At 53.0% G+C, this 17143-nt stretch overlaps 1 long non-coding RNA gene across 1 annotated transcript; it reads right to left on the bottom strand.

Moving 5' to 3' along the window:
* Nucleotides 1-964: 964 nt before the first annotated feature.
* LOC136993113 (uncharacterized) lies at nucleotides 965-1731 on the bottom strand. Its single transcript, XR_010885354.1, has 2 exons — nucleotides 1358-1731; nucleotides 965-1226 (listed from the first exon to the last, which is right to left on the bottom strand). It is a non-coding gene; the product is annotated as an uncharacterized lncRNA (long non-coding RNA).
* Nucleotides 1732-17143: the final 15412 nt, after the last annotated feature.

The raw sequence follows: 17143 nt of genomic DNA, 5'->3' as shown, positions 1-17143 counted from the left end.
GAAGCCCAAAGGACAGCACTGTTACCGTTCTCGTTCTTACCGAGGAGGCACGGGGCCTTCTCCCCAGGCCCCGGACCATCACCACACAGACACCAATATGAGGAGTGGCAAAATGGCGTTTAATGAAGCGCGTCCTGCTCTTTTATAATGCTGTAAAGCCCCGCCTTCTTCTCCGGCAGCAGTGCTCCGCCCATTACGACCTTCCCATGTTCCGCCCCGCAGTGCCTCCCTGCTCATCCTTTTTCCTCCACATCTCCCCCTCTCCCATCAACGGTGTTTCGGTAGATCGAGCGGGACGCAACAAAACACGCGGAAGTGCGGTGTGTCTCGACGGGACCGCCATCGGGTGGTTCCTTGCATCAGTAGCTTCGTGAGCGGAGCTGTGTGCTGCCTCCCCTTTTCCCGATTCTTAACGCAGGCAATGTCCTTGTCTTCGTCGTTCAGGGAAAACCTTAAAGGCATAGGCGGGATTGCTCATTTCCAACAGACTATATTCCCCCCCCCAAAGCCCAGCCATTCCTCCAGAAGTTCTCCTTCTTGTTTTCGAGCAATCCAGACGCGGCCCGCTACTTTCAGCAAGGTTGTCTTAACACAGCTCAGTACTATACACAGGCATAAGGCTATAACTATGAGGATTAACAAAATGCGCAAGCTTTCAGCGAGCAGTCCTGTTAGCCACGGTGGTAGATTGCCAACCAGGTTAGTTAGCCATTCGTCTAATGGCGTTTATTGTGGGCTGCGTGCAAGCTTACATACAGGTGCACTTCGTTTCCACCCCTAGGCTGCGCGTCACACCGCGTGATCTTCCGCTACGCCTAGTCTACCGCTTCTCATGCAAATATCTTGTCTAGAACCTCTTTTTCCTGTACTATTAATTGATATACTCTATGCTCATGTCTATCAAGCAGTTAAGCCGTACATGCCGTAAGCAATAAATCAGAATTAGCAAGCCGCAGCATATCGCTATTACTACTGTGAGTGCTATCAAGCCTAGTGTTATAAGCCATTTCTAATCAAACCATGACAAGATCCACGCCCCTGTGTTGACTTGTTCCCCGTCAGGAAAGTCTCTGTCGGCCCCGCCTCGGGGCTGAACGGGATGCAGTAGTGAGCTGCTCTGTGCGCCTGTGCTCATCTCCTCCAGTATGACTCTGCGGTCCCCGGAATCATGAAGCCGGCGATAAACATCAATGCAGCCATGCAGCAGCATCCCATCTGGCGTCGCCCTGTTCAGGATGGAATCTCACCAAGACTGATTAGTTACACCCCAGACTCTCCCGTACGTGCATTTAGGTCAGGTTTTATGCATTTCATTGGAACCCATCTTATCTGCTCCTCCCGTTTTACCGCAGCATACCCTCTTCCCTGTGATATCCACAAGAGAAGCAACGCTGTGGTCCCTTTCTCATCTGGTCCACCGCCGTGACAAGAGCCTGCGCTGCTGCTGTTCCCTGATTCTGTTTTTGCAGTACCGTGCGGATGACAACCGAAAGTGGTGTTCCTTTAGGGATCGTTTTCAGGATGTCCTGCGTCATGGCGTCACTCTGCTGCCAGAGGCACTCCATCATGACCGGACCCTGGGCCTCAGGGGGCAAGTCTGACTCTGCAATGGCCCGCTGGAGCCTGTCACAGAATTCAGTGAAGCTCTCTGCGTGTGTCTGTTTTATCTTTGTCCAGGGTGGCTCTACCTTTACTAGCTTCCCGAGTTCTTCATACACGGCCTTTGGGTCGATGGGCATCCATTCTATGAGCCCTCCGGGCGCCAGGCGTACCGGCAGCGCCGATGGCGTTTCAGGGGGTGCCGTGAGTTTAAGACCCCATAATGTCACCGCCCCCGCTGATAGTTGCCAATCTGGCAGGTATAACTCAGCTCGGGGCTTTTCGCCACTGGAATCGTCCTGGGATCGTGTGTCGGCCAGTCGCTGCAGCATCCGCTGTTGTTTTTGTACTTCTCTCTCCAGCCTCCGCAGGAGCCGCAGCGCCTGCTCTAGTCCTATCTCCACATCCTCCTCCACCTCCTCCGCTCTCACGCCTCCCTCGCGCTCCCCCCCCCGATAGACTTCTTGAAACCGCCTTGTAAGGCTGTCCATCTCATCCTCGCTCACCCGTTCCCTCCCACTGGCTCGTCTTGTACTATCGAAGGTGACTCTCCTCCGCCCTCTTTCTCTGTCCCCGGCGCCATCTTTGGCCGCTGACTCGCCCTGATTCCAGCTCTTATCAGGTACCATGAGTGCCCCGGGGAGCCACTCATTCGGTGTTCGTATTCTCCCTCGCTCATTCTCTCGCTCATTCTCTCGCTCATTCCCTCGCTCATTCTCTCGCTCATTCTCCCGCTCATTCCCTCGCTCATTCTCCCCCCTTTCTCCTTCCCCCTCGGGCTCACTGGGCGCGACAGGGCAAGGTTGTCCTGCTCTGTCTGCCTGTCGCAACTCGTCCCAGGGGTAGTGTGGTGGAGGGGCACGCGAAGCCTCTTCTCCCAGCCCGGCTGGCATCACCAGACCTCCGTCCCGTTGTTCCTCCCCTTGCTCTTCGACCCGCTCCTCTCCCCCCTCTGGCGCCGTCTCCTCCGCCGCTCCCTCTATCTCCGTCGACCCCACGCGTATCCCACTCCCTCTAAGTGCCTCTCTAGCCGCCTTCCACGTCTCCCGTTCCTCCCTCGCTCTCCGCAGGAGCATTCTTATCAGCCCCCACGCCTTTAACTCCCTCGCAGATCCCCCGTTCATCGGGAACTCCGCCAGCGCTGCTGTGCATTGCAGCCACAGTTCCTCCCGCAGAATCTCCATAGGAGAAGTAATCACTCCCTCCTTCACGAGCCTCTCTACACACGCTCGTATCGCGCTCGCCTTCAGCGGCGCCCGCCATTCCTTGGCGCAGGCCATCACTACCTTACATATGGCCTCCATGGTTCCGGATCCGGATCCCTTCCTCATGCTCCCGGTGCCTACGCCGGCCGAGCCGCCTCCTCGGAATCACGTCGGGGTCACCACTTGTTACCGTTCTCGTTCTTACCGAGGAGGCACGGGGCCTTCTCCCCAGGCCCCGGACCATCACCACACAGACACCAATATGAGGAGTGGCAAAATGGCGTTTAATGAAGCGCGTCCTGCTCTTTTATAATGCTGTAAAGCCCCGCCTTCTTCTCCGGCAGCAGTGCTCCGCCCATTACGACCTTCCCATGTTCCGCCCCGCAGTGCCTCCCTGCTCATCCTTTTTCCTCCACACAGCACCAACTACCATTTATATTCCACATGTCCGTGTATGGTGGAAGAATATTGGAGTCTCATTGAAAGCTACATTTACTACACTATTACAGAATAGTCCAGCATAGGCACCAGTTTTGTAGCTTGCAACACCAGCTGGATGCCATGCAAACCTCCCCAAAGAGCTCTTCCTATCAGTAGTTTTCCTTTTTCAGTTTCCTGTTCAGTTATGTATCCTTGAAGCACCTCAATGCTGTGCTTTCCCAAGCAAATGGATGCCGTCATCACGAGGGCACCCTACCTGAATCTTCTAGAATTTGCTGCAGCAGAAAACACTGAAAACATCTGTCCAGAGTATTTTCTGAGTCATGAGATTCACTCAGACCCAGCCCTCCCCGCATTCCCCCTCCCCCACAGGCTTATTAGACAGATGAATAATTTTGTCTGGGAGAATACTTCTGGCGATTTTGAGATTGTTATTTATATCCTGAGTCAAGTGGATGCAATGTCTGCAAAGTACAAGGCACTCAAGATCTGTTGACAAACAGCATGCCTTCTGACAGTCTGCCATTGCAAAAGATAGGGGTTACAGCGTTTGTAATAGAAATGGATTTACCATTTCAATGCCTTAACTACAATATCAGTTCTTTCTTCATAAGGGACAAACCTTAACAAACGAAGAAGCTAAATTGCATCTTGTGTTTTGGTAACTTTGGGAAGACAACTACACCGATTTCCATCAGCAGACTTCAGCAGGAGTACGTCCTCCACTTCCTAGGCTTCTGGGAGTTGGCATTGAAGGAAGGTGCTTATAAGATGAAGCAGGTTACTCTTCTGGTGATGGTGTTTTCCTGAATACTGGCAACCCATTCCTCCCTCCTGCTGAGATCCATCTGGAGGGCAGTCCTCAACCTTATGACTGTTCTCCTGATTAGGTGCCATCTGCAAATGTGATGAGAGTTGTGTCCTCCAGGTCACTGATGAACGTGTTAAACAGTACAAGTCCCAGTATAGAGCCCTGCATCCTCCACTTGTCACTGGCTTCCAGGTGAAGCACAACCCATTCACAAAAGCCCTCTGAGCTTGATCATCCAACCAGATTTTTACCCACCTTGTTGTCTACCCAGCCTATTGTAATGCCTTACTTGTATAGAAGGATATTCTTGGAGACAGTGTCAAACACCTTGCTAAAATCATGGTAAATGACATCCACTACTCTCCTCTCCTCCACAAGTACAGGTCTTTTATCATGAAGGCAATCAGGTTGCTCAGGAATGATTTACGTTCAGTAAATCCATGCTGACTGCTCCCAGACACCTTCTTCTCCTCCATGTGCCCACGAGTGTGATGCGAGAGGATTCACTCCATGAAGCACTCCTCACCAAAATGCGGCTGAATGGCCTGCAGCTCCTTGGGTTGTCCTTGTGGCCTTTTTTAGGATGGGCACAACATATTCCTTTTTCTGGTCCTTGGGACCTCCATTGATCTCCACAACCTTTTAAAGATGATAGAGAACGGCCTTGAGGTGATAGCGGCCAGCCCTCTCAGTGTCTTCTGATGAAGTCCATCCAGACCCATAGACTTGTAGGGGTTGAATTTTTGCAAGTCATCCCTCACTCAGTCATCACCCACCTGTGGTTGTTTTTTTTTTCCCCTCAGGAGTCCTGACTCTAGGTACAACAGCAAGGGAGTTCTTGTTGGCGAAGACAGAAGCCAAGAAGGCACTGAGCTCTTCAGACCTATCTGCATCTGCTGTTACTAGATCCCTGCCCGATCCAGCAGTGAGCCCACATTTTCCTTCTTATTCTTTTGCTGCAACTGAAGCAGCAGCAGCTCTTCTTCATGCCCTTGACATCCCCTGCAAGTATCTACCCTTGGGCAGCTTTGGCTTCCTGAACACCATCCCTGCTTTGCTGGACAATGTTTCTGAATTTCTCCACTGCAGCGTCTCCCTCCTCCTGCTTCCTCCATGCTGCCTTCTTGCCCTGGAGCTCATTCCTGAGCTCCCAGTATAGCCAAGCCGATCTCCTGAGATGTCTGCAAGTTTTACTGAGTATTGGGATGGACCATTTTTGTGCTTGGCAGGTGCTGAACTTAAAGACCTCCTGGCTTTCCTGAGCTCCTGGGCCCTTCATAGCTGCCTCCCATGGGATTCCCCCAGCAGTCCCCTCAACAGGCCCAAGTCTGCTCCTCTGAAGTCCAGGGTCTGTACTCCGCTACTATCCTTCCTCACTCCGCTCAGGATCTGGGACTCCACTTCTCATGATCACTGTAGGAAAGTATGACACTGACTCTCCCATTCCTGATGAGTTCCCCCCTGTTTGAAATTTCCAGATAAAACAAAGCATCATGAGTACTGGCCCATCTGGCAGCTGTGCTAAGTTGTCCTGATGCCCTCCAGAAACCTCCTGGCCTGCTTGCGCTCTACTGTTTGCCCTTCCAGTTCATGCCAGGGGGATTAAAGTCCCCTCAACAAGAACCAGGGCCTGTGATCCACAGATTTGCTCCGGTTGCTGCTCTTAAAGGAGACTGCATCCACCTCCTCACCCTGATTAGGTGGTCTGTAGCTCCCACCATGATGTCAGCCCTACTGTGATGCTCACCCACAAGCACTCACCCAAACCCTTGCCTCTCCCATGCAAGAGCTCCACACATCCGAGCTGCCCCTCCACACAAAGGTCATGCCCCTGCTCATCTTCCCTAACAGTCTCTCCTGGAGAACTTGTACCCTACCAGCATAGCCCTCCAGTCATGTAAGTGGTCCCAACACATCTCAGTTATTCCAATGATGTTGCAGTCCTGTGACAGCTTGTGCTCCTGGCTGTGCCCCAGGCTGCATGCATTTGCATATATTTGGGTGGTAGAGCCTTAGCTGTGGCTCACAGAGAACGCACTGGTTGTGACGAAACCTGTTACCAATAGCCAAAGACACTGTGTGTGCAGTGGCCCCACTTCAGAGCAGAGCCATGCTGGCCTAGATAGCAGGTGGCAATGTAATGGTGAAAGGAGGTTCCCAATGAGAGAGCAAAGCCTGCAGTGCCCAAGGCCAGTGAGAAACAGAGCTGAGCTGTGCCAAAATGGCAGGAGAAGGGTTGGCTGCCTGAGCTGACTCTGCGGCACCTTGGTGCCCTGTGACAGAGGTGAATCAATCCCCAGGCAGGACAAGAGGCGCCTGAAGAAGTCCCTGGGCCTGGGCAGCCTGTGATCCAGCCACCCTGAGGTCACCATTAGCCCATTCCCTGTTCATATCATCTGGGACTGAGAAGAGTTTCAGGGGGACGAGAGCAAGACAGGTTTTAGTGTGCAGAGACTAGACTGAGACCTTGGTGGGATGTGTGGCCCATTTATATAGCACGCTTGGATGCAGACAGTACAGACTTTGCCTGAAGGCAGTGGTGGGATCCAGTTGTTTCAGCACTGGTAAGAAACCTGAGATATCCTGGGGCACTTGCCCAGCAACCAGTACAAAGGGGCCATCGTTTTCCTAGAGGTCTCAGGTTCTGTCTGCTAGAAACACATGAATGTCCTGGACACACCAGGTACCTGACATGGCCCTGCAGGCCTATTTCTGTGTCACTGAATCAAGTGCCTGCGCTGAATGACATCAACTGTTTGCAATGTCGGGATCTGCATGTGTCTCAGCTTCCTAGTGAGTGGAGCTCTGGTCGCAGTGGGCATCTCGTATCATTGCAGGTGGCCAAGGCAATTCCCTGCCTGACCCCACCTCATGCTCCAGAAGGATGTGGGTCTCACAGTTGCTCCATCAGAGCAAGTAGACACTGGCACATGCCTTGGACCACCCCTGTCTCTTCAACTGTCACCAGGTGTTTGTGTGTGAGCAACTGACTCCCACACTCCATCTCCAGTAATTATAATGGGAGCATAGACCAAGATCTTGCAGGCAGACATCCATGCTGTGCTCACTTCTGCCTGGGCAAGGGGACTCCCACCTCCTGTGTGCTTTTTGTGGAGCTCACGGGAAGGATCTGAATGCTATTTCAGCCCAGGGCCTTCTAAAGCACCCTGAGAAGCCCAAACTGACTCATCCAAATCAACATGGGACAATGAGCTCCCTTCCTGTCCTCATCTAGGTGTCCTCCCTAACTAAGAGATGGGAATAGGGGCTTCCTGAGTAGGAAGTTTCCACCTCTTGCAGATAAACATCGTCTGATGAGATAAATTGCAATGCTAGAATCAGTCTTCCTTCAGTGCTTAGAGAGGGACTATCAGTGATTATTTTAGTTTATTCCAGCGAACATTTCCCAGGAGGAGGGAGCACAAGGGACAGAGAAAGTCATGATTTCAGCTGGGCCACACTGTTGCTGAGTGAGGTGAGGCTCCTGGGATGGAGAAAGCTCATGGCAAGTGGGCAGCACTGCCCAGAGACAGCTGTGTGCAGGAGCAGCTCCTCTGCAAAGAGCAGCAGGGCTCCAGGCACTGCCTGCTGCTGCTGACATGAGAGGAGAGAAGGCAGAGAGAAGTGCAAGGCAGTGTGGAGTGGGAGGAGAGAGGAGAGCTCCTTGTGGGGGAAATCTTCACAGCCCCTGACATGGTAAGTCTCTGGCTGCAGGACCATGCTACTGAGGTTCGTGGAGGGGTCTTCTGAACTCATCCCATCCCATCACTGATAGGATTTTTAGCTTCTCTCTCCTGCCTTCTCCAGTGAAGAGGAGGTGCTTCAGAGCAGGCATTCTCTACCACACCATTTCAGGAACAGGGCATCCTACTCCCTTCTCCCAAGGAAGCTGTAGGGGTTTGAAGCCGGGGTGTGCACACAGCTCTGCCCAGTGCTGTTACTCGGAGGAGTGTTCCTGTGCCCCAGGGTGCTGCGTTCCTGACTAAATGACTCTGCCACCTGCGAGGGTCAGCACTCAGCCTGCCCAGGGAGCTCCCCATGGCACTGCGGGGAGAAGCTCTGGGTGGGAGGAATGACCTCTGTCAGGGCAGGTTCATTCTCCCATTGAGAGGGTGCTGTGTGAGTCAGGGCTGCTCACAGCTCTAGCTCATGCACAGGACATTTCTGAGAGGACTTTTCAAAAGGAAAGTGAAGGCAGGGATTTCCTGAAAGAGAAACCAATTTCCTGAGATGGTGCTTTACATTTCCTACCACCTGGCAAGAAGAAAATGGAAAGGGAGCTGTCAGGCTTGGACAACAGACTGAGACTCATGAACAGTTTCCTGGAGCAGACAACGTGTCTGCTAGGAACTTCTGAAAGTCCCTCCAGCCACCCCTTAATCTATAGACAGCACCAGCTTCCCCGTTGCTGGCCTCATCTGGGTTTATGTGACCTGCTCCTTAGCACCTGCAACCATGCGGATGGCCCTGGGCAGTGCCCTGCTACTGGGAGGTTTCTGCAGGAGAGACCTGAGCTCCCTGAGGGAGGTGTCGGCACTGCAGGGCCTGACCATGACTTGCTCAACTCCATCCCCCCATAATGTTTCTGTTGACACTTTCCTCTCATTGCCTGCCCATCTCTGCTGCCTGGAGCTGTCCCTGCTGGCAGCTCTTTCTCTGTCCCAGTGTCTTTTCCTGCTCGGTGCTCACAGACCCCCTCCCACCCTCTGTGTGCTCATTCCTGCCCTCCACAAACATCCCAAAGGCAGGGCTCTGTCCAGGGGCATCTCTGTGATTGCAAGGAGGAGGTCAGGCAAACCCTCATGAGGCCAAGAAGGTGATGGTGGTGCTGTCCGTAGGCTGAGGTGAGGATGAAGGGACTTGCTGAGGTTTCTCTCAGAACTTCTGGGGGTGTTCAGCTGCAGTTAAGATACCGGCCCTGTGTGTCCTGCATGGTGTTCCCTTCCTGCCAGTGAGAAGCCCCAATCCTCTTCCAGCCTGTGAGGCTCCTGGCAATGCATTTCATCAGGTTGGGGAATGAGCTGACTCTCCTTTTAGGAGAGTCCGTCTTTAGGACCCTTGACTGCTTCTCGGGGCTGTGCTGTCAAGCTGCAAGCTGCCCTCCAGAAAAGCACAGCTTCCCTGGAGCATTTCTGTAAGATCTGAGAGTCCTTGGTCTGGTCATGTGAGTCAGAAACCTTGTCACACTCTTCATCATTCTCTCCACCTTGGGGCTGAGAGTGAAGAATTTGGAAACCTTCACTGTGACACTGAAATCCTCCGCTCCCAGCTCAGTCCTGTTTCTTTCTTAGAGGATCTTGTGTGTGTGGTTGTCCTTCATCTGAGTGAGGTGCAAGTGCAGGGCAGTGAGGGGCAAGACTCATGGGCAGACCAGGTCCCGTGACCCCATACAAAGTCACAGTGAGTCCTTTTTTCCTCTTGGGATGCACAAGGGCTCATGCTGAGAGTAGCTGAAATGCCAAAGATTTCTACCCCCTCAGAGAATGCTCCCACTGGGAGATGGAGGCATCTAAAATACAAACACACATACATACATACGTATGTGTGTGTGTGTGTGTGTGTGTGTGTGTGTGTGTGTATGCATATCCTCAGACTCCTCCAGTGATCATTTTGCAGAGAAAAATGGGTTTCCAAATGTTGAACAGCCCTTCCACATACACAGTGGACATAATCTGCTGCCGGATGTGTGCATCAGAGCTAGTCACTTCCCATTCTCTCTGCAGTGCCTGCAGGAAGGGCGCACATGGCAAATGGGCGTGAGGGCAGGGTCTATCTCATTGGGACAGAGACATCTAGAAAGGGTCAGGTCACCCCCTGCCTTCCCTTGACTGCTTCTATGCCTTGCTGGAGTGGCAGCTGGTGTGGCTGATTCAGATACAGACACCTCTGTTCAAGAGGGCAAGGTTGGGGGAGATGAATCCTTCACAAGGGTCTTCTCCTTCAGACATAGCCATATTCAGCTCTCATCATGGTAAACAGAGAAACTTCCCACTGGTACCTGGACCAAGTCCCCTGCTCCCAGCTCCCAGCGCCCATCCCCAGGTATCCCACCACATAGCAGGGTCAGTTTGACACCTCCATTTACGCCCCCCAGCAGAGCAGGACTGACTCCTCTGGACACCATGGGCAGAGGCCCCTGCTCCGCATGGCACCCTCAGCCAGTGTAAAGAGAGCTGCAGAAAGGGAGCTGAGCGAAGGTAAAGGACAGAGGAAAGGTGGGGGTTTCTATGAGACACAGAGTGGGTTTGGCTCAGAGGAGCCTGCTCTAACGTGCCCCTGTCTTTTCCTCCTTGGACAGTCCACAAAGCCCCGAGGAAGCAAATGTCCAACAGCAGCTCCCTCAACGAGTTCCTCTTCCTGGCATTTGTGGACACGCGGGAGCTGCAGCTCTTGCACTTCTCACTCTTCCTGGGCATCTACCTGGCTGCCCTCCTGGGCAACGGCCTCATCATCACAGCTGTAGCCTGCGACCACCGCCTCCACACCCCCATGTACTTCTTCCTCCTCAACCTCTCCCTCCTCGACCTTGGCAACATCTCTGTCACTGTCCCCAAATCCATGGCCAATTCTCTGAGGGACACCAGGGCCATTTCCTACTCAGGATGTGCTGCCCAGGTCTTCTTCTTATTTTTTTTATTTACAGCAGAGTATTATCTCCTCACAGTCATGGCCTATGACCGTTTTGTTGCCATTTGCAAACCCCTGCACTACGGGACCCTCATGGGCAACAAAGCTTGTGTCAAAATGGCAGCAGCTGCCTGGGCTAGTGGTTTTCTCAATGCTCTCCTGCACACTGGGAACACACTTTCATTGTCACTCTGCCAAGGCAATGTTGTGGACCAGTTCTTCTGTGAGATTCCCCAGATCCTCAAGCTCTCCTGCTCAGACTCCTACCGCAGGGAAATTGGGCTTATTGTGCTTACCGTCTGTCTATCTTTGGGGTGTTTCATTTTCATTGTGCTGTCCTACGTGCAGATCTTCACTGCTGTACTGAGGATCCCCTCTGAGCAGGGACGACACAAAGCCTTTTCCACGTGCCTCCCTCACCTGGCCGTGGTCTCTCTGTTTATCAGCACTGTCTTCTTTGCTTACCTCAAGCCCCCCTCCATCTCCTCCCCAGCTCTGGATCTGGTGCTGGCCATGCTGTACGCAGTGGTGCCTCCAACAGTGAACCTCCTCATCTACAGCATGAGGAACAAGGAACTCAAGGAGGCACTGAAGAAACTGGTTCGGCTGGTACTGTTTCAGCAGCAATAAGCTGCCCATCTCTCCTCACAAGTGATTTCCAAGCGATCTCAGGCAACGTTTGTGGTTCGGACATTCTATCTGGGATAAGCGTGTTTGTACACAAACGTCTGAATTCATCTCCAGAGGCACAAACCCCGTCTGTCTGACTCAGAGGCTTTGTGTAAATTTGCTGAACACTGTGTCAGAGCTGGCCTCCCTTGCAGCATCTCTGTAATAAAAGGAGATCTCCTCAGCACAGTGCCTGAAGTTTGGGCTCTTCTTCCCAAGCTGGAGCCAAGAATGTGCTCAGGGAATTGCCCTGTGGCCGTGCCTGGGTTTTCCATGGTGTAAGGGGGATGCGCTCATAGGGTGATGTGTTAGGGTGCCCAGTATGTGTCCAGTGCCCCTGGGGAGGGTGAGTGCTCAAGCGGTATCTCCTGGGGGCTGTCTCACATATTAGAGGGCTGGTGACAGATTCCTATCCTGGAAGGGAGTATGGAGCCACCTGGAGAGCACAGGAGATCTCCAGGGTCAGCACGTGCCTGGGATGGGCAGTGAGTGGAGATTCCCAAAACCAAGTGGAGTCACCCAAAGGTAAAGGGCCAAACTGAGGAACGTACCAAATCTCAGGAGAGGGAATGGGCTGGGTCTAATGACACCTCTGACCCCATCCTGAGCTATGTGAAATGCCCTGTGATTGCTCCAAGCATCTTCCACAGCCACAGATCCTGGGGAGGGGTTTGTCAGATGCAGTGATGCTGGGCCAGCTGGCTCTGTCCTGACCATCACAACCAGTGTGGAGTCACCCCAGGGTCTCATGGCCCGCTCACCATGCAGAGCAGCACCGCTAGCCTGGGGCCCTGCGGGAACACAGGGGAGGGCTGCAGGAACAGCTGGCCAGGACAACACGGACACACCGGCCTTGGGGAAAGGCTCTCTGGGGAGCAGGGACATCCCTGGAGAAAAGCAAAGGCACAATTGTTTGCTTCTGTGGGGGGGAATAAATGAAAATCTCTTTCTGTGTGTGTCAGCTCGGGGCAGGCTGACCTTTCACTGGAGCTGCCTGAGGAGCCCCGGGGCCAGGAATCTTGTGCTGTCCTGGGGAGAGGGGCTGCCCAGAGGGGCTGCAGGCAGTCCAAGTTAAGGATCTCCTGGCCACGAGAGCAGTGGAGACATGGAGTGACTGGCCTCCATTTCCTTCTACCATTGCTGGCCTCCAGCTCGGGAACCGATGGGGAGGCTGACACCCCTCTCTGCCCCCCAGGAGCTGCTGTGCCCTTCAGAGGGGCTGTGGCTGTGGAGTGAGTGCCCAGAGCTCTGCAGAACCCTGCAGTGGGCATTGCTGGGGGCCAACACCAGCCTGGGCTGCTCTGCTGGGTAGGCTGGGGAGAGGGCAGGGGAGGTGGGGAGAGCAGGGGAGGATCTGGACTGGTCTGGGAAGGGCCCAGGAGGTGAAAAATGACAGCAGGCAGCTACTGCATGTGAACAGCAGTGTGGGAGCACACAGCCATGTGCTTGGAGGGCAAATGCAGGTCTCCTGGGAAAGGCACCAGGACATGGCAGGTGCAGGAGGGAAGAGCCCAGGTTGTTCCCTGTGTTGCATGGCCACACTGGGGAAGCTGCGCCAGGGCCATTGTCCTAGAGCAGCCCCTCACATCACCCCTTTCCAGTGCTGGCTGCTCACCCCAGCTGTGGGGTTGTCCATGGCCAGCTACATCCACCTGCAGGTCTCTGTATCCTGAGGGAGGGGAAAAGACCAGCCTTGCATGACTTCTCTTCTGCACCAGAGCCTGGCAGATCCCGGAGCACGGCTGTTTGCTGACCCCCATGTAGGGCACAGCCCTGGCTGGGTAAGGATATTTTTGCATTTGCTAAAGACCTTAGGCACATTAGAGTGCCATCACCCTCATGCCATGACTTTTTGTTTGTGCCATACTCATTTGGTATCATGTTGCAATGTACAGGAGTTGTAGGCTGTGAGCAGGGCCCATTCTGGACAAGCAGTCACTCATAATGAACCCTTGAATGTAAAACCTTCAGGCCCAAGGGGCAACCTCACACCACTAGGAGGGGCTGGTTCTGGGGAGGCCATGTTAGGTGCTAACCCACGTGCAGAAAAGGACTTCCTGCCTGCAAGAATTGCAGTGCCTATCACCAGAGATGACAGAATCACAGAACCATTCAGGATGGAAGGGACCTTGGGAGGTCTCTAGCCCAACCTCCTGCTCACTTAGGGATCAACACTGAATTCACACCAAGTTCCTCAGGGCTTTGTCCAGCTGCATCCTGAAAGCCTCCAAGAAGAGTTCACAGTCCCTCTGGACGCCACTTCAAATGCTTCAGGATCCTCATCGATTTTTCTCCCTTATATACAATTTTAACAGCACTTGTGTCAGCTTTGAACTCTTTCCTCTCATTCTCCTGCCACGAATTCCTTTAAAAACCTTGCTCATTGTCAGTGGCAACTTTCACTTAGGAAGCTGCTATGAGTTCCCCCAGAAACCTTCCCTTTTCTGTGCTGAATAAACCCATTCCCTCAGCCTCTCCTCTCAAGGCAAGTGCTCCAGCCCCCAACCACCTTGGGGGTCTGCCACTGAACTCACTCCCTGTGATCAACAGCGTTCTTCTGCAGGGAGCCCCAACCGGACACAGTATCTAGATGGGCTCTAACGAGTGTTGAGTAGAGGGGGATAATCACCTCCCTCCATCTCCTGGCTGTGCTCCTGTTCATGCAGCCCAAGATGCTGTGGCCGGTTTTGCTGCCAGGGCACGCTGCTGGCTGATGTTCAGCTTGCTGCCCACAAAGACTGGTTGCTCAGCCAGGCACTCCCCAGCCCATATCACTGCAGGGTGTTGGTCCGACCCAGGTGCAGGACCTGCATTTGTCCTTATTGATTTCCTGACAGTCCATTCCTCCTGCCTGCTGAGGACCACCTGAATGGCAGCCCTCAAATATATGACTCTTTCTCCTGATTAGGTGTCATCTATACACGTGATGAGTGTTGCATCCTCCAGGTCACGGATGAACCCTTCAAACAGGACAGCTCCCAGTATAAACCCTTCCATACTCCACCTTTACCTGGCTTTCTGGCAAAGCATGACCCATTCAAAAAAAACCCCACCTCTGAGCTCCATCATCCAACCAGCTTTTACCCCCCTGTGTGTCTACCCATCTTGTCATAATGCCTTATTGCATTTCTCATTGTCCTCACGATGTGGGACTCCGCTATTTCACAGTCACTGCAGCCAAGGTTTCCACAGATTATCACAGCCCTGATCTGTGCTTCCTTGTGTGTGAGTACCAGATCCAGGTGAGCGTCACCCTTACTGGCCGATCAGGGAGCTGTGCTTGGAAGCTGTCCCTGACACCCTCCAGAAATCTCCCGGACTGCTTGCACCCTGCAGTTTGCCCTTCCAATGAATATCGGGGAGATTAAAGTCCCCCCATAAGAACCAGGCCCTGTGACCCACTGACTTGCTCAGGTTGCTTAAAGGAGACTGCATCCACCTCCTCACCCTCATCGGGGGGTCTGTAACCCCCATCACAATGTCACCTTTACTCTGATGCTCACGCACACACTCTCACCCAAACCCTTGTCCATCCCATACAAGAGCTCCATCCATCTGAGCTGTGCCTTCACACCAAGGGCATCCCCCCTGCTCATCTTCCCTAATGGTCTTGCCTGCAGAGCTTGTACCCTGCCATCACAGCCCTCCAGTCATGCTAGTGGTCCCATTGCATCTCAGTTATTGCAAACATGTTTCAGTCCTGTGACAGCTTGTGCGTCTCCATCTGCTCCTCTCTGTGCCTCTTAGGCTGCATGCACTTGTGTATATTTGGGCTACAGAGCATCAGCTGTGGCACAGAGAGCAGACTGGTCATGGTGAAACATGTTACCAAGGGCCAAGGACACTGTGTGTGCAATGGCCCTACTCCAGAGCAGAGACACACTGGCCTAGATAGCAGGTGGCAATGTAACGGTGAAAAGAGGTTCCCACTGAGAGAGCAAAGCCTGCAGTGCCCAAGACCAGCGAGAAACAGAGCTGGGCTGTGCAGGAATGGCAGGAGAGAAGATTGCTGCCTGAGCTGATTTGCAGCACCTTGGAGCCTGTGACAGAGGTGAACCAATGTCCAGGCAGGACAAGGTGCCACTGAAGAAGTCCCTGGCACTGGGCAACCTGTGATCCAGGCACCCTGAGGTCATCATTAGCCCAGTCCCTGTTCATATCACCTGGTGGTGAGAAGAGGTTCAGGAGGAGGAAAGCTAGAAGGTTTTAAGGGTGCAGAGACCAGAGCAGAGACCTTGGTGTCATGTGCCTCTCCCATTTGTGAAGCAGTCTTGGCTGTAGATCAGCAGGACTTGGCCTAAAGGCAGTGGTGGGATACAGTTCTCTGGACACTGGTAGGAAACCTGAGTTGCCCTGGGGTACTTGTCCAGCACCCACTCCAAAGGGCCATGGTTTTCCTAGAGGTCCCATGGTGTATCTGCTAGAGACATGTGGATGGGCTGGATACCCCCAGGCATTGGACATGGCCCTGCAGGCCTATTTCTGTGTCACTGAATGAAGTGCCTGCACTGGATGACATCAACTGTTTGCAATGTTTGGGTCTGCATGTGTCTCAGCTTCCTAGTGAGTGGAGCTCTGGTAGCAGTGGGCATCTAGTATCATTGCAGGTGGCCAAGGCAATTCCCTACCTGACCCCACCTCATGCTCTGGAAGGATGTGGGTCTCCCACTTGCTCCATCAGAGCAAGCAGACCCTGGCACATGTTCTCCGGCACCCCTGTCTTTTCCAATATCACCAGGTGTTTGTGTGTGAGCAACTGACTCTCACCCTCATCTCCATTGATTATAACAGGAGCATGGACCAAGATCTCGCATGCAGACATCCGTACTGTGCTCACTTCTGCCTGGGCAAGGGGAATGCCACCCCCTTTGTGTTTTTTATGGAGCTTATGAGAAGGATCTAAATCCCACACCAGCCCAGGGCCTTCTAAACCAGACTGAGAAGCCCAAACTGACTCCTCTGAATCAACACCTGAACCATGTGTCAATGAGTTCCCTTCTTGTCCCCACCTAGGTGTCCTGCCTACTTAAGAGATGGGAGTAGGAGCTTCCAGAGTGGGACATTTCCACCTTTCTGAGATAGCCATCCTCTGATGAAATAAATTGCAATGCTGGAATCAGTGTCTCTCCACCCTTTAGCAAAGGACAATAGCTGATTATTTTAGTCTACTTCAGTGAACATTTCCCAGGAAGATGGAGCAGAAGACCTGCATGGTCATGCACAGACCAAGATCTCGCATGCAGACATCCATGCTGTTCTCACTTCTGCCTGGGACAGGGGAATATCATCTCCTATGTGTTTTTTGTGGAGCTCATGGGAAGGATCTAAATGCTATGTCAGCCCAGGGCCTTCTAAAGCACTCTGAGAAGCCCAAACTGATTCATCTGAATTAGTACCTGAACAATGGGAAAAGGAGCTCTATTCTTCTGCCCATCTAGGTGTGCTGCCTAGCTAAGAGCTGGGACTAGGGGCTTCCTGAGTGGGACATTTCCACTTTTCATAGATAACCATCCTCTGATGAGACAAATTGCAATGATGGAATCAGTCTTCCTTCAGTGCTTAGAGAGGGACCATTGGTGATTATTTTAGTCTACTTCAGTGAACATTTCCCAGGAGGATGGAGCACAAGGGACAGAGAAAGTCATGAGCTCAGCTGGGCCTTTGGTCCTGAGTGGGGCCAGGATCCAGGGATGGAGGGAGTTTATGGCAACTGGGCAGCACTGCCCAGAGACAGCTGTGTGCAGGAGCAGCTCCTCTGCAAAGAGCAGCAGGGCTCCGGGCACTGCCTGCT

Source organism: Apteryx mantelli, chromosome 11, assembly GCF_036417845.1.
Source record: "Apteryx mantelli isolate bAptMan1 chromosome 11, bAptMan1.hap1, whole genome shotgun sequence".
Taxonomy (NCBI): Eukaryota; Metazoa; Chordata; class Aves; order Apterygiformes; family Apterygidae; genus Apteryx; species Apteryx mantelli.
This window is presented reverse-complemented; position numbering and strand designations above follow the sequence as displayed.